General features: G+C 45.5%; 1 long non-coding RNA gene across 1 annotated transcript in view; it reads right to left on the reverse strand.

Annotated features, from left to right (window-relative positions):
- Positions 1-18,883, reverse strand: part of LOC137853240 (uncharacterized) — a 91,335-nt gene that overhangs the window by 12,733 nt on the left and 59,719 nt on the right. The window contains exons 11-13 of the long non-coding RNA XR_011094345.1: positions 8,977-18,542; positions 7,299-8,158; positions 951-1,174 (exon numbers count right to left, since the gene is read on the reverse strand). This is a non-coding gene — a long non-coding RNA (uncharacterized lncRNA). The remainder of the gene's footprint in view (positions 1-950; positions 1,175-7,298; positions 8,159-8,976; positions 18,543-18,883) is intronic.

Here is an 18,883-nt window from a genome sequence, read left to right on the forward strand (position 1 = left end):
AAGGGGTGTCAGTTCACCTTCTTGTGTCCCCAGCCTTGCTGGCCCAGCAGAATGGAGCCTTTTTCCCTATTTCCTGGCTTCTCCTGCTGCTATGGACTCGGCGGTGCCAGCGCTGCCCACCCCATCCCCAGTGTGCCTCTGCTAGGTGCAGGCTGAGGTCACAGCGGCGCTGGGGGTGCTCCCTCACTAGTGGCATGCATCTTGCTGTGTCAGGCAGGGCACCAAGGACACACACCGCTGTAACACAACCTAGCCTCCGGCAAGCCATACTGCACCAGGTAAGTGTGTGTTTTTCCTTGGTATCTGTGCCTAGGCTGGTAGAATGGTAGCAGAAGCTATGGCAGCCAAAGCCCTTAACCTCTTCATTATTATCTTTAACCCTGCTTAGCAAGTAACGCCGTGGCAAACCCCAGCTGGGCAGCGTGGTGCAAAGCCGGCACAGCACCGGCTGAGAATCGGCCGCAGCAGGGGCAGTGCAGCTGCCTTGCTGCTCTCGAGTCGTGTCGGGGTGTTGGGTTTGCTGGGGACCGAGACGAGAGTGGGTGTTAAGGGCTGGGCTGTGGATCGTACTGCAGCCCCACCAGCAGGGGCTTGCCTGAAGTCCTGCCCTCACAAACATGTACGCTGCAGCAGACGTGAGACACTGCGTGGCTGTGCTCCAAAGCGTGGGATAGGAAGACATGGAGAGGGTGTATTATCATCTCCCTGACCACTGCAGGTGCAAAGAATTCGGTAACAATATTTGCTCTGGAGCCAAATTGCTCTCAGACTCCCCCCGATGTTTATTCAGTTGAAGAGAATTACCCAGCTTTTTGGCTGCGCAACAGTCACAGGGTAAGAATTCCCAGACAGCGCATTTTTCTTTCTTTTATTTTATACCCTTTCGAAACATGCGTCTAGGCATGTGACAGGGAAACCTCAGATTGTTTGGTTGCGTATTTGAAAGGTACCTGAATGTTTCCTCCCTCCATTCATCGCCCTGAGTGTATTCAGCCTGCCTCGGTTCCTCGTCACTGGGCTGAAAGCCTCTGGAGAGCAACTTTTCTTGTAAGCTTTTCATCTCTCTTGGTCTGAAGGAGTTCAGTGATCTCCCGACCATCAGGACTTTTGCAAACACTTCGTTGTTTGGACTTCTGGTTCCGTCTCAAACCAAGAAATACAAAGAAGCATAAAACTGTAAAAAAAAAACAAAAAAAAGTAACTATAATAATAACATAAAAGGACTCCACTTCCAAACCTTAACATAGCAGAAAAGTGTTTTTCCTTCCAACTAAAAATATAAAGAAGTTACTTGTAAGCAGCTTCAGGAAAGGAGCAACCATTTCTTTGTGCCCTGCGAGATGGGCGCACAGGACACGTCACTGGTACGGATCCTGCTTGTGTTACAGGCTGTCTGCTGGTCCGAGTGCGTGCAGTTAGCCCGAGCCATTTGGTTTCAGTGGCATTTCACACGGACACAAAAGTCTATCACAGACCTTTCAGTAGCTGGATCACTAAATATTTTTGTGCTTTAAAATAATTTCAGACTCAGGGCCGTTTACTGCAAATAGTTTTAAAAAGGCAATAAAGATAATATAATATCAATAATAATCAAGATAACTGCATTACCTGGTAGTCCATTTAATTACTTACCTGACCAACCAGAGATGTTGTACCCTCTAAGCAATGAAATATCCAGCAGCTCATTTTTATTCATTTTTTTCAATTAGCCATCTATAAAAAATCATTGCAAAACTCAACTCTTCTCTTCAGTCGCATCCTCTGGCTGTGCCAGGCAGTGTAATAACTCACAGAGGGGCAGCCCTAGGATTGGGTGAGGAAGTAAACTGCGACGCTGCAGCCTCACTGCAACTGAATCCTTACTGCCAAAGGCCGAGCAAGGGGAAGGCCAATAATGCAGCGCCACAGTAACACTGCAGGATTATCATGTCCATTCCACTCAGATTAAAAAAAAAAAAAAAAAAGTTTTTCTTTGGCTTGATAAATCCCATCCGTCCTTCCCACCTGTTTCCATTTTAATGCTAAAATAGAAGCACTCTACTTCTATCTGGTTTCCAAGCTGGCAGGAGAAGTCCCTGTGTTGGTTGGTAGTGCTATAACACATTAGGTTGCGATGCAGCTCTGGCTGTCTTTATTTCATTACTTTTTTCTTTCCCCTCAACACATCGAGTACTGAGAGCTGGTTCTTCACTTGGTGTCAATGGCAAAGCCCTGGCTCTTCTAGAGGAGGAAGCCCAGAGCCGTAGCTAATGCAAATCACCAGAGCTGGGTATTGTTACTGAGAAAACAGTCTGTAATGAGCTGTGCACTTAGAGCTGCTCGGGGAGGAAGAAGACTTTGGTGTCCTGTAATCACAGGGTGACTCTGAGCCACAACTATGCCGTAGCCATGAAAAGGGAAATGCAATCCAAAGGGAGAGACGAGACAGTGGCAGCACTGCGGGTACACACAAGAGCTTGGCTTCAACACGGCGCAACGCGGTGCCCCTCTGTGCTCACCAAGCAACAAGAAATGAGCTGAGGCTGAAGCAAATGCCAAAGTGTGCTACCAAGGTTGGCAAGGACAGGAGGGCCTGCTATGGGTAAGGACACCATGAGGGATTAGCTGAGAAAATCAATGGCTGAGATTTCTGTCTATAAATGTGTTAAAAAAAAATAAGCAAGCTGAAGAACTCTTCAGGCAAAGGGATGCTCTGGTATGAAAACAGTAATACAAACTGCTGTGGATGGATTTAGAAATTAGAGAAATCAGAGAAAGGTTTCCTAACGACTGGTGAGAGCGAGCATGAACAATTTTCTCATTTAAGATGCAGCTTGCTAGAAAAGCTCATATGGCATGGTGGGGGAAAATGGGCCTGAACTTACTGACACAGCAGTCTCTTGTACTGAAGCCGGAGACGCGTGCCAAGCAGCAGCCGGGTTGTGTTGGGATCACCCTTTGCAGGGGAATGTGCCAAATTCTCATTGTCTCTCATTTGAAGCTTCGGGTTGGCTCATGAGAAAGAAGCATTTCTATCAGCACGCCAGGGAGGATGGCAGGGGTATGGAGGTCTGCGCTCAAGCAAAACTAACAACTGACCCTGTCTGCAGGGTTTTTGTATTGTCTTCACAGGAAGATGGCTCTGTTTTAATGTAGGGAGGTTTAAAATTTGCAGGGCTTTCTTAGGTGACAAAATTTTATTTATTTATTATTAAAATAAAAAAAAGAGAGAGAGAGAGAGAGAAACCACACTAAATTTTAGGTGTTTAGGGAACCTGAAGATACTCTACTGCTGTGAATCTTTTCTTGCTCAAGCAGCAATAGCCCAAGAGGAATCATGCCTGGGGGCTCTTAGCAGATGTCTATAGGTTTGGAAAAGAACATCAGAGGAACTACTTATCAGGAAAAAAATAAGGATTAAATATATGTTTCTGCCTACAAAGTGAATACTTAGACCAATATAATGCAGGTAACCACAAAGAAATGAAATGCTTTTGGGGAAATCGGAGGGGAGAAATTGCTATCTGTGTTTGTTCACATTGCATTCAAACTTCCAGGTTAGCTCAGAGCTACTCAGATAGGATATGTTTTAGAGAGCTCAGGCGTAGATGACATCAAAGTGCCTGGTGCAGCAAAGCTCTTTCTTGTATGTAAACATGAGCTGCGCACTCACCAAAATGTGTTCCTACCAGGACTGATTTTTGACCCACCTGTGCTTGATGTGGGGAGCGGGCGGGGACTGAAGGTCGCTCTGAGGAGAGAGGAAAAGGGCAGCAATGTGCCCTGTGTTGGGGACTGGGGAATTCACAGACAAATGCATGAATTGGCTGGTTGTAAAAGGGACAGCATTTTACTCAAGGATGCAATGGCCACTTCCAGCTTTTGAAATTTCCACCAAATTTTAGAGGCTAAGTGCTAGCGAAGATAAAGAAGATAGACGTTATTCAGTGGCAAGGTTTCATCTGTCTCAAGAGTTTCTGTAGGACATAGGCATTAGCCCACCTTTGTTGCACCTTGCTTTGTTTGGTCCTCAGATCACTGCCCTGCAACTGATGAAGAAAACACACAGTAGCAGAACGGAGCTGCTGAGAAGATTTACCTGGCCAGTCTGAGAGCCCTTTGCACCTCCACACCTCCCATCCCACGCTACCACATTCACACTCCCTCTGTGCCACTGTGCACAAAGATAATGGCTCCAAGCATGGCAGGCAGTTTGTTGGAGTTACACAAAGTGCAATTTCTATCACAGCATGGCAACACTGCTCGCTTTTATGCTCTGGAGCTGATAAGAAGTTCCCCCACCCAAAAGAAAAGTCATGCCTTAGCTCTGGCAGAAGAAAAATAATTTCAGTGCCCCCTCCGCCGTGCTTTGCTCCATTACAGGCAATGGTGTTGCTTGGAATGAAACGCTGCAGCTGTGAACTTTGCTTCGTGTTAGACAGAAATGAAATGTTCTCTCTTTTCACTTCTGTTTGCTACACAGGCAACATGATTTCAGATTACATTACCTGAGCAATCGCAATCCAAATTATTTGTCCAGACATAAAATAGCAAGGCAAAGAAACCCACCCAAGGAATCTGTGGTATAACTTCAAATATGTGTATGAGTATTTCCATGCTTGCAACTATCCTGTGTAGGTGTTCAGTGATTCCCAGTAATTATCTAACCATATGTTTAATTTCTCTCTCTCTCTCTCTCTCTTTTTTTTTTTAATAAATGATTCTACACATTTTTTTGTGGCATGTTAGCTTGGCTGAAATAATGCATGGTCTGATTGTGCTCTCATTTAGTTTAATGCCACCGTTCCCACTAAGTAAACTGATTCAGGATTAGGCCCCCAGTGAAGCAAAGTCCATACTTTGTAGAAATAGCAGGATTGAAAATCCCTGTAGTTTGTAGACATATTGATCTTATTTAGGACAGAACGAATATTTTGCCATTACTTGGACATTTACAGATGGTCCAGTCCTGCACAGAACAGGCAAAGCTCCCACTGAATTAACAAGAGGAAAAAAAAAAAAAAAGAAAAAAAAAGGTTGAAATTTGCAGATCAGGTCAGTATGGCATGATCAGTGGAATTTTGAAATATATTTAAGTTGAAGTTTTTCTTTGGAAAAAAGTTTTGGTCCAAACATGCTGCTCAACCCTTAAGATTCATGGAATTGTACAATTCATGCAGTAGGTGTTGGCTTCTCTTCCCGGTTTGCTCCAAGTACCAGGCTCCCATGGTTGTGATACAATTTTCTGCACTGGGTTACCTGCATGGCCAGCAAACAGGTTTTCCAGGAGGAAAACGGTGTGCAGAACAACCCCAGAGGGGCAATGCTCAGCACCTTATGATGACTTGGTGTGACAGGTCCGGCACCACAACAGAGCTGGGGAGAGCTGAGTCACAGCCCTCCAGGGACACCTCGCAGATGCACAGCTTTCGAGGATGAGGCACAAGTTAAGTCTGGGTTAAGTTCACAAGTTTGGCCCTTCCTGCTAAACCACTTGTACAGCTGGCTGACGGGGGAGTGAGAATGATCTGGGACAACAGAAAAGTGGCACTATTTTGTGAAACAAGGAAATGGCTCGCTGATGCTAACTGGTTTCACACTGCTGTGAGAGCTGATCTTCCAGGAGAAATGGATCTATACTGTGGTACAGTAAAGAGAAAAAAATCTCTTTTCAGCTGATCTGTGTAAGCAGATCAGGATGAGTTCAGCTTTTCAGAGATCCAAGATGCAAAATATTTCAGATGTGTGTGACCAGATCGGTCACCTTTGCTGATATAAATGAAAACAAAATAAATTCAAAATTTAGAAGGGACATAATTCCCTAGATTTGAAAACAAGAAGTCTTTGGATGTGGAAATAAAAAAGTGCCACCAAGCACTGTACTCAACTTGTACTCAAGGGTACATAACTTGCATTATCTTAAATTCATTTAATTAACTCAACATTATTCTGTGGATTTAATCTACTGGACTAAGTGCATGGTGACATTTTCATTTTTTAGGAAATATTGATAATGGAAAGCCTTTGACTTCTATGTGGTAAAAAAGCTGCCCAGGATATAAATGTGTGACATGCATGAACAGTTCTCCAAAACACGAAGATTTGCCTTAAGCTCTCAGTAGCCCATTGAGGCCAGTGATGATCACTTCTGAAAGTCTCAGGTGGAGTTTTTTTGAATTACTACTACATTGAAAAGCGTCCAATGATAATCAAACACAACATAGCTCAAGGTAGGAGAGGGCCTGGATACAAGGCTGAACGTTGGCTGACAGATCAGATTACAGAGCAAGCATCAGCCTGGGTTTTCTTGCATGATTTTTAAGCTTATATCATCCCAACTTAAGTAAGTACAGTGTCAAACTCCTGACTAGCCAAAGATGCTGGTTCAGTTTTTGCTCAACATCAGCTGTTTTGCATGATTCTGGGCCGAGGCTGGGCACCTTCCTGAGTATGGGGTTGGAGGAACCCGACTGCTCAACCAAAGTCTTTGTGTTTCTGCTTCCAGCCTACACCAAAGCTCTGGGAATCACTGCTCAAAGGAAAATACTGTTGGGCTCTGACATCTCCTCCTCCTCCTCCATTCACGAAGCATGAAGAAGAGAGCGGGCAGAGGGAAGTCTTTCTAATCTGAGGTCCTTCTGTTTGATGGTTGGCATGGTTTACAGTGAAACTATGATCATCAGGGAAAGATGATCTGATAGTTATTAAAAATAATAGGCCGACAAATGACGTATCCCTGGCTATGGAATGAAATACTTGACACAACAGATGGGACTCCTTATCAGAGATTTCTCCAGCTTACCCACTCAATATTGATAACATGCTTGGAGGCGTTAAGAGAGTCATACCAATAAACACAAATGCCTAAAAACTATCTGCATCGAGGCTCCATGATAAAGGATGGGAAAATAAAGTTATTTCCCAGAGTAATAACAGGTTAAAAGATGTCTTTCTGGAAGATGGGTATGAAGCTCTGTTCACAATTGTTGGAGGATACAACTGGGTCCCCTCAGGGCTTCATGCTAGGACATCTGCCACATCTCTCTGTACAAGAGAAAGGTTTTGTGCATTACTTAGAACTGAGGTCGTTGCAATACTAATTTGACAGTGTTCAGACGTATTCATAAATAGCCTGGTAAAAAGGATGAATAGTGAGATGAGAGATTTTGCAGACGATGCAAATTATTCAGCATTGTAAAACTAAATCTGGCCACAAAGCACTGCCGAAAGAGTTCATGATCCTGAGTGACTGGGCAATAAAATGACTGATGTAGTGTAGTGCAGTGTCAACAAAAGCAGAGCACATGCAGAAAACTCACCCTAACTGCACTTCAACGTGGATGAGACCTCAGTTCAAAATTTAGCAAAGAGAGCTTGGAGTCCTGTGTAAACATCACGTAAAGTCCATCAGGAGAGGCAACCATCATGTTAAGAATTAGCTGGCAAAGAAGCAGGAAGGAACAAAACAGAAAACGTCATCATAGCAGTCCTCAGTGAAACTGTACGGCAATGGTAGTGTGTTTTCTGGTCATCTAAGTCCAGAAGGGTTGAACTGAACTAGAAAACACAGAAACGAAAGCATTCTGGATGAGGAGAGGTAGGAAACAGCTTCCATAAAGACAAGAAACTAACTAGATGAGGAGTCTTCAGGGTGGAAAGGAGTGATAGAAGCAGGCAGTACAGTGAAGATCTGTCAGATCGTGAATGACATATAGAAAAAGTCAAATAGGAAATGGTTGTCCACTGCTTCTCGTAAGGGGACCTGACACAGCATTCACGCAAGAAGGTTTAAACCAACACGAGGAAGTACTTTTTCATGCAAAGCATAATTAAATTGTGGAACTCGTTGCCACAGGATGTTGCGGAGGCCAAAAGTTATAAATGGCTTGAGAAAGGGATCAAAAAAATTTGAGGAGGATAGGTCCATGGGTGGCTATTAAAACACACTGGTCTGGAGGCAGCCTCTGCTTTGGGAAGTCCATAAACCACGGATTGCCTGAAGCAAGGAGGGTACAGCTGGGGAAGGATCACGCCGTACCTCCTCCTTGAGTTTCCTCCTTCCGCATCTCCTCCTGGCGACACCAGCAGACAGGATACTGGCTCACACGGCTGCTTGCCGTGATGCTGCTCAGGTCCCAGCTCTGCTCGTCCTGTCTGGGGCACGTCTCCACTTACTCCCCTTGAATTAAAAAAAAAAAAAAAAAAAAAAGCCAAAGAGGGGGAAGAAACAACCCCAGCCCTCCACACTGTTAGTAGGCAGCCTGGTAGTTGTTTTATTTTCTTTAGAGTGGACTTTGTGTTGCAAGTGGCAGGAAGCCATGAACCACAAAAATAAAATAATTCTAACCCTAGTGCTAAGTAAGGAAAACAAAGATGGCTCAGCAATTAGCAGCATTATATATGTTAGTACTAAGTAACAACAGATGTCAGGACTTGAGCCCTTTGCATTCCTCGCAATCCTTTGGAAACCAAAGCCTTTTGACGTTGCTATACATTATTACAGTTATTTTGGGTCTGAGAGAACAGCAAAAGCTCTTTGAATGTTGAAATATGCACGTTGCTAGGACTGGCTGGGCCTTACCTGTGTATACCTCACCGTCCTGCATACTTCTGCTGACTTAACAGGCTAGCGTGTGCTGTAAAAGCCTGCTCTGTAAAGACATGCGCTGGCCATGAGTCATTAGCAAGCATGCGAAGCTAATTGGCAAAATACTCATAAAAGATTTTGAAGGTGGGTTAATTACAATTCATTACACTGTAAACTGTCCCCAGGCTATTGTTAAAAAATGCAGGAGTTTCAAGGTCCAGTATTTTATGATTCATTTTGCCATGCAGTGAAAAACAGACTCTATATCAAACTACATTCATTATAGTTAAGACCACAAAATCTTTATTGGTTTTCCCAACATTCCCTCCTTGTTATATGAATTCATATGGACTGCACATTTCTAACAATTGGCAAGAAGGCATGAAATAAAATTTATGATATTTTCTTACCTTATGCTCAGCGCAGCCTTAAAAATTGACCATTCCAATTGCTTTACCTCCTCCCACCTTGATTCATTGGAGCCGATTGGATGGGAACTGGAAAATAAACAGAGCTGAACAAGAACGACAACAACGCCACGCTAGAGGCTTCCTTGTGTGATGAACCAGGCTGCTGTGTGGGACTTCAGCTCCACGAGGATGATGAGAAATGGTAATAACTAAGAATTTCCCCTTGTCGTAATATAGGCAATGTTTTAAGTTTCAGAGTGGACACATTTATACCAGTGGAGCTATCCACTATTTCCAGTGGAGGCTCTCACAGCAGAGCCCAGGACACACCACCACAGACACAGGTTTCAGTCCTGCTTCTGCTTAGGCAGATCCTGCAGGCTCGTGCATCGGTTTACTCACAGAGTAACCCTGCCACGTGCTTTGCTGGACTCTGTATACTTGTAGCCAAATTCTCCAGCTTATAGTAGACAGCAGTGCCTTCGACTGTCTTTGCTTATGCCTGGAATATCAAATACTTCTGTTTTCTCGTGAAAGGTCTGTGGGAGGGGGGCATTACCACCAAGTAGCTCAGCATAATCTCAATAATGCTGTGTTGAGGAAAGCTAATAGGGGATCCAGCTGCGACCTCTGTGGGAGCCGAGCCAAGCACTGCTCATCAGTGCTACCTTTGTGCCCTTCTGTGGGGCTCTCCTTATCTCCTGGCGCTGGCTGGCACTTGGGCTCTCCTTCGGGACATAAACGGTGCCATTCAGCCGTGCTTTCTTTCCTCTACCCCAGCATGCTGAGCCTCGATCACTTCTGCACACCCTGCGGGCTTTCTCCTGTGTCAGCCCAGCTGGCATCTGCCCGCACCGCGTCCTGCTCCCTGTGTTCACATACCTTGCTAAGAGGATCGGTGGAGGCCTTTCCAGCTCAGCTGAGCTAACTTTGGCTTTCAGTAGGTTCCAGTAGGCTCTAAGGATATTGCTATTACTGTCATTAATACACGGCGTTGAGTTGCAATGGCCTGCTTGGAGTCTGAGTTCAGCTCCGAGTCCAGCCCCTTGTGGCTTCAGGATGCTGCAGAGCAGCCACTGACGGAGGTCAGAGCTGGATTAAAACCAGATTTAAGCATAAGTAGTAAACGGGGAAAATAACCAGGGACTTCTCCTCTCCCCCATGAAAACTGCTGATGACATGGATTAATTTTGTTATTTCAGTTAATATGTTACTTCTCTGTAGCTTTGAGGTGATGGGGGAGTGCAATACTGAAGAAATCTCTCAGAAAATAATTGAACTGCTGTTCTTAGCTTTTTCCTATTGAGAGCTCTAAACCTTTCAATGGTTTCTGAATATTGTTGGAGGCAAAATTTTTCATTCAATTGGAAAATAAGTTCTTGTTCACCGACGTGCACCAACAGAAAAAAAACACCAAGCCTACCAGCTAGAAATCAGATATGGAAATGTTCTGGTAACGCTCAGTAACCCATTTATTGTAAGGTACATTGGTTTTGTTTGCATCTATATAGCATAAATCAACAAATATCTTGGGATGGCTATTTTGTCTGAGGTTTGCTCTAAGAAACTGGATTTTCCTTATATGACAATGTCAGAACTTCTGTATTTGTTGGGACCAGGACTCTATCTAGCCCAGTTTCTTTCAGTTGCTCAAGGAAGAGCAAAAATCAACCTGGCCATTTATGACGCTTGTAGCACCCCACTGCACTGGCAGAGACCCCTGGCTGCTGTGCCAGACACCAAGCACAGCCCAGAAGGAGTTTATAACCCAGCAGCCAAAACTCGGCTGGGTTTTCACAGCCGGTGGGCATTTGCAGGAAAGAACTTGGAAATCAGATTTCAATGACAGTGATATTTATGGGTGCTCTGACGAGTCTCTGTGCCTGGGAAATAACAACTATATCCAGAAACATTGGCAAATACTTCTTTTGTTTTGTTAAGAATTATAGCTACTCCCAAGGCCATCTCACCTGGAACTAGTACACGAACAAAGTTCATCATGACATTTCAGCAATGTCCATGATGTTATTGGGCAGGCGTACCAGATGGAAGTGAAGGCGTACCAAAATGGAAGTGAAGGAGGAAAAAATGAGTGACTGAAAGTTTCCAAACTCTCACTAATATTTGTTTCTAGCAGTGCAGAGATTTTGCAAGTGGCAGGTGTCAGTATTAAGTACTTAATTCTCCATTTTCCCCCTGGTCTCCTTATAAACAGGGATATTTGTTTTTAAAATGGACATTTTTCATCACTTCTTTTTGGGGTCATGCCTCTGTAAAGCTCACAGATGCTGAGTTTGGACAGGATCTTTTAGCCATAATATATGAAACTCCAAAATTTCAGAGGCTTCATTAAGAATATCATGCAAAAAGTGGGATTTTTGCCATTGGCTTGATTGGCTCCAGGATTACACCCTTGCTGCTCCTTGGAAGTCATCTTTGATTTGGAAATCATCTTGAAAAATGCTGTGATACATTGCTCTCTGAGGAGATTCCTGCTACTTCATCGTTTTGACAAGGCTGTAAATAACAAAAGAGACATACTCATCAAGTGCTCCTCCAGTCCCGGCTGAAATCAGGATAGTCAGAAATGGGCAACAGCAAAATGTTAATCAAATTCCTTTGAATCTCAGAAGAAATGTAGAGTAGAGCTTCTCCGAGACTACAGAAAACTGTCCATGGAAAACTGTCAACATTGCTCTGTAACATATTGTGTCAACATTTGGCATCTGTGAATCAGTTGGTGAAGTGGCTGGAAAAAACAGAAAAATACGTTTTTATGGATGTTGGGAATATATAGCTACATGACTATATGCATAAAATATATGCATTTTGCTATCTAAAACGTACACACTATACCTACATACAACATTTTTATTTGCCAGCTATGTGTATGTGTTTATGTGATATTTATACATGTATATGAGAACAGGAAAACTTCCAGCTCCAGTTTTGAAGGCAGATTTATCTGTGTGTTGAACAAAACCCATTTTTGACAAACAACTTCTCCTAGCTATGGACTGGCTACCCTGAAGGCTGTTCTGGATGGGCTGTGTGATACCACTGTCAGGGCTTTCATAGTTGCTAGCATCACTCACTCCTCTGGAGTTCTCCTCCCCGTGCTGCTATAATTCACTGCCCTCCTCTCCAGCAGCTGCTGAGTCCCACTGGCATCACCTGTGTGCTAGAAAACAGGGAAAGGATGTGCAAGTGTTTAGGGGGAACTTGGCCCCACAGCCATCTGTGGCAAAAATCCCATTGACTTCAACAAACCTGGATTTCACTCACAGCCCTTGGAAGATTTTTACAGATGTGCAAATAACGCGCTGTGTATATCCTGTAATCAAAGCCTTCCCTATTGAATTTATTTACTTTTACATTGTGCATGATATTAAACCCAAGCTCTGTGAACTCCTGCTCTTATTTCAGGCCCCATGGAAGGACCACCTCGTCTGGCTTCACTGAAGTTCATCACTGCTCCTACATGAAGGTTGGTGGAAGTACCTTGCTGAAGGTTCCTCACGTAGCTTGTTTCCTACAGTAAATTCAAAGGGATGAGGCATCTCACAATTGGCTTTTACAGCATTACAAAAAAAAAAAAAAAAATTGGCCCAGAAGCAGCTTTTTCTCTAGTGGTGGCTGAGCTGCTGGGAAGTTTGTGTAGCATTCCCCCGCAGTGAGCCAAATCCTGCAACTCCAAGCAGGGAAAAGTGTCATAAATCCTTGCGAACGAGAGGCACCTCTAGCTGCATGGTGAGAGCCCAGCCATTGCTTCTGGAGCCAAAGGGCTCATTGGCAAAGGGGACATTATCACCAGCTGTCATACCTGGAGCTCTCCAATGAATTCAGGTCCCCTGTGTGACCTTGGACGAGGTATGTACTCTCCTTTCCTTCACTTCCCCATCTAGAAGATGTAGCTAGTAACACTCGATTTGCTCATCATGTTTATTTAAATTATAAACACCTCCAGGCAGAGGCAATCTCTTACAACGTGTCTATACAACGTCTAATAGAAGGCCCTTGTCTCAGCTCAACCTCTAGGTACTACATGGAGGCAAATAATAGTACTTGGCAGAGTGCAGATTTCGAACTAGAAATCTAATATCAAATAGTTCTCCTTCTCTTCTGCTTTTGGCACTTGGCCCTATTCAAGATGACAAATCCTGAGGGCCCTCAGTCACTGACTCCCATTAAAGTTTACATTACACTCACTGGCAGTTTGTCTCAGAAGTGTCCCAGGATTTCCCCCTTAGATTTTTAAATGGCTGTACAGCAGAAAGAAAGAAAGAAAGAACAACTGTAGCCAGTCCTGGAGTTGCAGCTGTAATCAAAAGTGCTATGATGAAGTTCAGCTGGAAGAGCAAATAAGAGAAGAAAAAAAAAGGAAAAAAAAAAAAAGAAACAAAACACGGGAATGCCATCAAAGTCTTTCAAAGACAGAAATTCATTTTACCTTTGTCAATGGCTGTGGTTTTCAAGGATAAAGATCAAAGCGATGACCGTGGGCAGAGCTATGACAAATGCCGAGATCAGTCTGTTAAACCCTAGCATTAGCGCTACAGTTAGACTGGTGTCTAGACTAGCAGTGGGTACTCATGCCAGGTTTGGCAAGCACGGCAGCGCAGCGCTTGCATCAGAGCTGGAGCAAGAAGAATGAGGCATCCAAATTGCAGAGGGGAGGGAGCAATCAGGCTCCAGCGGAGTGGAACTGGAAAAAGGAAGTTTAGAAAAAAACAACAACAACAAAAACACACGCAAAAAGAAACAGAGGCGGATTACTGCCCGAGCCCAGGGAAAGCCAGCTGGGAAGATGCATCCCCCCAGCTCCTGGTTTGTGCATTGTGATTAATGTACACAGAAAGCTTAGATAACTGGGGGAAAGTAATGCCAAATTCTTATCAATACAGATGAGCTGGCTTCGTATTCCTCCAGCGCTTTCATGTGGAAATGAGACTGCATTTGATGAGGCCAAGCCCATGTTTGAAATAGCTCAGCTGGGATGCGAGCATGGTGAGGGTTCAGGTGCCTGCATGGAAAATTGCTGCGGCTGGATGGGAAGGAGAGCCCTTTCCTGAGGGCAGAGAGTGCTTTTCCTCTTCCTCATGGAGAGGACACAGAGCTCTTGCTCCGTGGGCTAAATACCTGCTGAAGCCCGAGCTGACAGCCCGTGCCAGGACGCAAGGCGTTCTTGGCTGCTGAGGGGCCGTGGCCGAGCCTGGGGCATCCCTGGCCCCAGGGTGCCACACGGGGCCGGTACAGGGGCAAACACCAGCAAACCTGCGTGCTGCTCTCCTGGGGCTCCCAGCCGCAGGGCAAAGCGTTTGCACAGCCCCCATCACTGGAGGAGCTCAAAACTCCCCAGGTACTTCCCAACAACCGCTTGTCATCACAGCAACGTGGGCTTCCACTGGTCATTACGAGCTGAAAAGGAGCTGCAGGCAAACGTGGGCAAAGGCAGCCTCCAGTGGGTGGAGACAGAAAGGAGGGATATTTTCAGAAACCCAGTTGGTTTCAGCTGTGCTTCATGCAGGGGCTTGCAGGGTCTGTTGTCAGAAGCACGGCGTAGCACTTGCTAGAAACAATTAGCCAAGGCTTCGACCGGTCATATGCTATTCTCAGCTCTGCTACTGACTCACCTGCACGGCCTCAGGCGAGTTGCTTGCATATTTGTGCCTTAGTTTACCCATTGGTAATACCAGAGACAGTAACAGTCTCACAGAGTGGTGTGAGGATTAATTAATTAATATTTGGAAAGCAGTTTGTGCCTTGACGTCTTTGTGCCTTTGTTTACCCATCAGTAATGTCAGAGATAAAACTGTCTCATGGAAAGGTACAAGGATTAATTAATTATTTGAAAAGCAGTTTGAGATCCCTGGATGAAAGATTCTATGCGAGTCAAACATATCATTAAAAACATCTCCCAGTCCTCTGTGAAGTTAAAATAAAGCTGGAGCTTCTTAGTCATTCAAATAATTAAACCACAAATACTGTTTATTTTAATCTTGCCTTTAAAAAAATAATCTAATCTAGGCAGCGATACCAGCCAAAGAATGAAAAATGTTTCAAATTCAAGAGACTTATCAATTTAAAGAGCTTGATTCTTAATTGCCTTTTGATTTCTATCAATGGAAAGTGAGGGCAATTGTATTTACAAATGTCTGCAAAAGCATGGGGCAGCTGGGAGGACGCCCACAGCTCCTCTCCAGGGTTTCAGCCCTGCATATTATGGCTACGGCAGCTGTACACAGCACTGCACGCAGGTTTTCGCACTACCCAAGCAGAGGTGTGCAAGCCAAATGCAGAAGTCCTCTCGCACACTTCCCTGGGGAACTGTTGTGTAGTGGGACATAAAATATATGCGAGTGGCCCTCTTTTTTGCCTCTTTCTCCCTCTCTTGTTTTTCTGCATCTTTTTGTTTTACGAGCTATGTATGTAAAGAAGAGGTTTGCAGAATCAAGGTCATGGGTTTTAATTGAGCGGGGCCTCTTTTAAGGTGTAACTACTGCTGGGAATCTGCTAGCGTAGCAATCTGCCGTACGGGGCACCCAAACCACCATCCCACATGAGGTTTCCTTCAGCTCCGAGGGACCCGTCTCAGCCTTTTCATGGCCTTCCACTTCTCTTTGCTCAGAGAAAATTCTGCAGCAATCTCTGAGTAACCCGTGTGGGAATGTGGGGAGGAGGAAGAAAGGATGTAATTGCTTTCCTGAGCTCCAGCGCGTTCATTAGTTAAATGTCCTGCTGTCTTTTCCACGCTAGTCCAGCTTCTACTGAATTTTCATCAGACCAGAAGAGGCCTCTAGGGCCATTTGAAAGTAACCATCAGATAAAAGCGACTGCCATCCTCCTTCTGTGGCAGGCGAGGAAGCAGACACGGGCAGACTGGTCACACAGGAAGGCGAGGAGGGACCCGATGACTCAGAGCTTTTGACTCCCAGCCGTCAGCTTGAGACGCCGTTCTAGCCAGGTATAAAAGCACACGGTTATCTCTGACCTCATGAATAATCCCACTGATTTAAGCCATAAACTTCAGCATCAGGGCCTTAACCACCTCACCGTGCTCACCAGGAGTGGAAAAACAAGTGCGCAGGCCCGGATAGGCCCAAATAATTGACATAGAGGAATAGCAGCGAATGGTGGTTTCCCTGCTGCAGGTTTCCTGGCAGCTGCTCTGCCTGAGAAGACCGCCAATGGGACAAGCAGGTGGCTCGGTCCCTGCGGTGAGGGGCTCCTTGGGGATGGCAGTGTTTCCCCAGAGCCCTGAAGATGCTATCCCCATCCTGGAGAACCCCTGGGAGGGGAAAGGGGAATTTGCAGATCCATTGATACCAGCTGTCCTTTCCTGGCGGGGATTTACTGAGTTCGTGATCCCTTTGCTCACGCAGAATCAGGAAACAACCTGGCTGTGATGGGGTCCCACCCACAAGCAGAGGCATCCCTCAAAACGCTGTGGCCCAGTGCAGGATGCAGTTTACTCCCCCGCAGCTGCTTGGGACCTTGCATTTGTAGCAAAGGGCTAAGAGATCAAGGGAAACCAGAAGGAATCTACTTTCCTGTTGTTGATGGGAGAGTGAGTGAAGCAACCTAAATTATACATGGCGTTGCCTACCAGATGGTCAGAGCGTCTCTCCCTTCTATTATGCAAAGTAATAGTTTCACAGACAAAGTAGAGGGGACCGGAGATAGCAGAGCATTTGGGAAATGTGCCCCATAGCTGATTTAAAGGCGTGTTTTGCTTCTAGCTGGGACATGGGGTTTCAGCTGGATGCCTGTTGTCCAAACCTTCTCCAGAGGTGAAAGGTGCCAGCCCGGCCTGTGAGAGGGAGCAGGACTGTGAACCCACCCAGAAGCAGAGCAGTAATTTCTAACAGCAGGGGTTGGGTTTTGCTGACTGGACGGGAAGTGGTGGTTTAAAACACAAAGTTTATTAACGTGGGCAAAGCCCATTTCACCCCGTTTTGCTTCTGACTAATGAGGAGCTTTCAGTTTGGCCCTTGGTAGCTGCAGACACTGACTCGTGACATCTCCACTGCAGTAACAGTGCATGAGCCACATGAACTACACCCCACTGCCTAGCACGCCCAAGTATTCTTCCTGGGCTGCCTCATGGCATAATGGCACGTCAACATGGAAACTGAAGGTCTGAATGGAAAGCCACTTCTGCTGGCTTTAACTTAGAAAAGTTCAGATATTGTCACGAGCATGAGGCTCATTGTGTGCTGGGCCAGGCTGCTGGGGCTGAGGCGTCCCAGGGAGCTGCTGCTGCCCCCCGCTAGCTGTCTGGAAGCCCTAACAATCATGAGTTTGCCTATAGCAGACATATCCATCCTGAGGATGGGGGTGACAGCATTTTCTCCACGACGTGACAGTATCACATTTCACACCATAGTCCTAGTCCATGAGCAGAGCTCCTCAGCACAGCATTAACACCTCCTGAGAGCACGTATGGGAAAGAAAAATTCTCATGCAAGGCTTGCTAGATCAGCCCCTTCACACCGATTGCACAAACATGCCGCCGGGCAGGATGCACGGACTTCATTTCACTGGTAACGGCATGGATCCACACATCAAAATAAACCACTCAGGGCTTTGGTTTGTGCGTTATATGATCATCCAGAGGCTTCAAAAAGGGTATCACTGAGATCTCATTCCCATGTATAATTTCTGTCTTCCCTGATCTTGAGCGCAGCTTTCACTGGAGTAGTGCAAGATATAAAAACGTCAGGCTTCTTTTATGAGCTTTGTTTTTTGATAACTGAAACCCAACTGATTAAATCTCAGATCAAGAGTGGTGACCCTTGTTCTCACTCCGAGCTGTGGGTTATCAGCCCTCAGGCTGATTTCTGAAGCAGTTCACTCTGCAGTAAGAGGTCCTTAAGAATCAACAGCCAGTACTGGACCTAGTGTGGTCACCTTTCATTTGGCTACAGATTCCCCTAACACAGATGCTGGAGCTCGTAATCTCTATTTAATTTTCTCCTTTCATTTTTCTTGAGGAAAGCAAGGAGAAACAAAACTAGAAAAGGATGGAAGGGATGGTGGAGCCCATGGAAGGGGCAGGGATTTGACAGTCAGCTTCTGCTCCGAGCCCTGCTTTCAGACTGATGCCTGACATTGGGCAAACGGCATCACAGCCTCCCCATCCTTTGAGTCCAGAAAACCCAGCATTCTTTCTAGGTGCAAAGCGTTACCTGGAGCTAGGCATTTGTCATATTGCTTTTTAAGGCACATACTCCAAAAATCAAGGCATGAGAAAACCAAAGGTTTCACAACAAAGAGTGGAAAAACCCCAACAAATATTGTCTCAAACCTTCCCTTTCAGGCCACACCCCGAAAGCAAGTGAGACTATCATGGACAAATCCTCCTCTGGCAGCAGGCCGATCAGCCAGAGAGCCATTCTCCGATTCCCAACCTCTTTCACACCATGCAGAATCACTGCGGGAAAAGCCTGACAAGGCTCAGACAACTCACAGTGCCATACCTTTGCTCATGACAGTAACGCCAGCCAATTGCTAGCGTCTCGGTGTCTGGCCAAAGCGGATGGCAGACGGCTGTCTGAAGCTGGGACCTGGGAAAATGGGGATAACATCAGGAAAAAAACAAAAACATCTTACGTACCTACTGCTCCCATCTCATCCTGCTCTGGGGACATGCCTGCTCGCCGTGGACTGAGTCAGTGCCTGGTCTTGTGGTCCTTCAGTGCTCTGCAGAGCTGCTGCGTGCTTGCAGACTGGGAGCTGTTAGCACATCTCATCCTACCTGCTGTGCATGGGGACTTGCCAGGACCGGCAGCTCCCCAGTGGGTCAGTGGGTTAGGATGGAGGAACACCACCACTTGGGAAAGTTTGGTGGCTCCTCTGAAAATCTTCCCGGACTTTTATTGGATCTTAAGTTACCACAAAGTATCTG

This window comes from Anas acuta, chromosome 3 (assembly GCF_963932015.1).
Source record: "Anas acuta chromosome 3, bAnaAcu1.1, whole genome shotgun sequence".
NCBI classification, from domain to species: domain Eukaryota; kingdom Metazoa; phylum Chordata; class Aves; order Anseriformes; family Anatidae; genus Anas; species Anas acuta.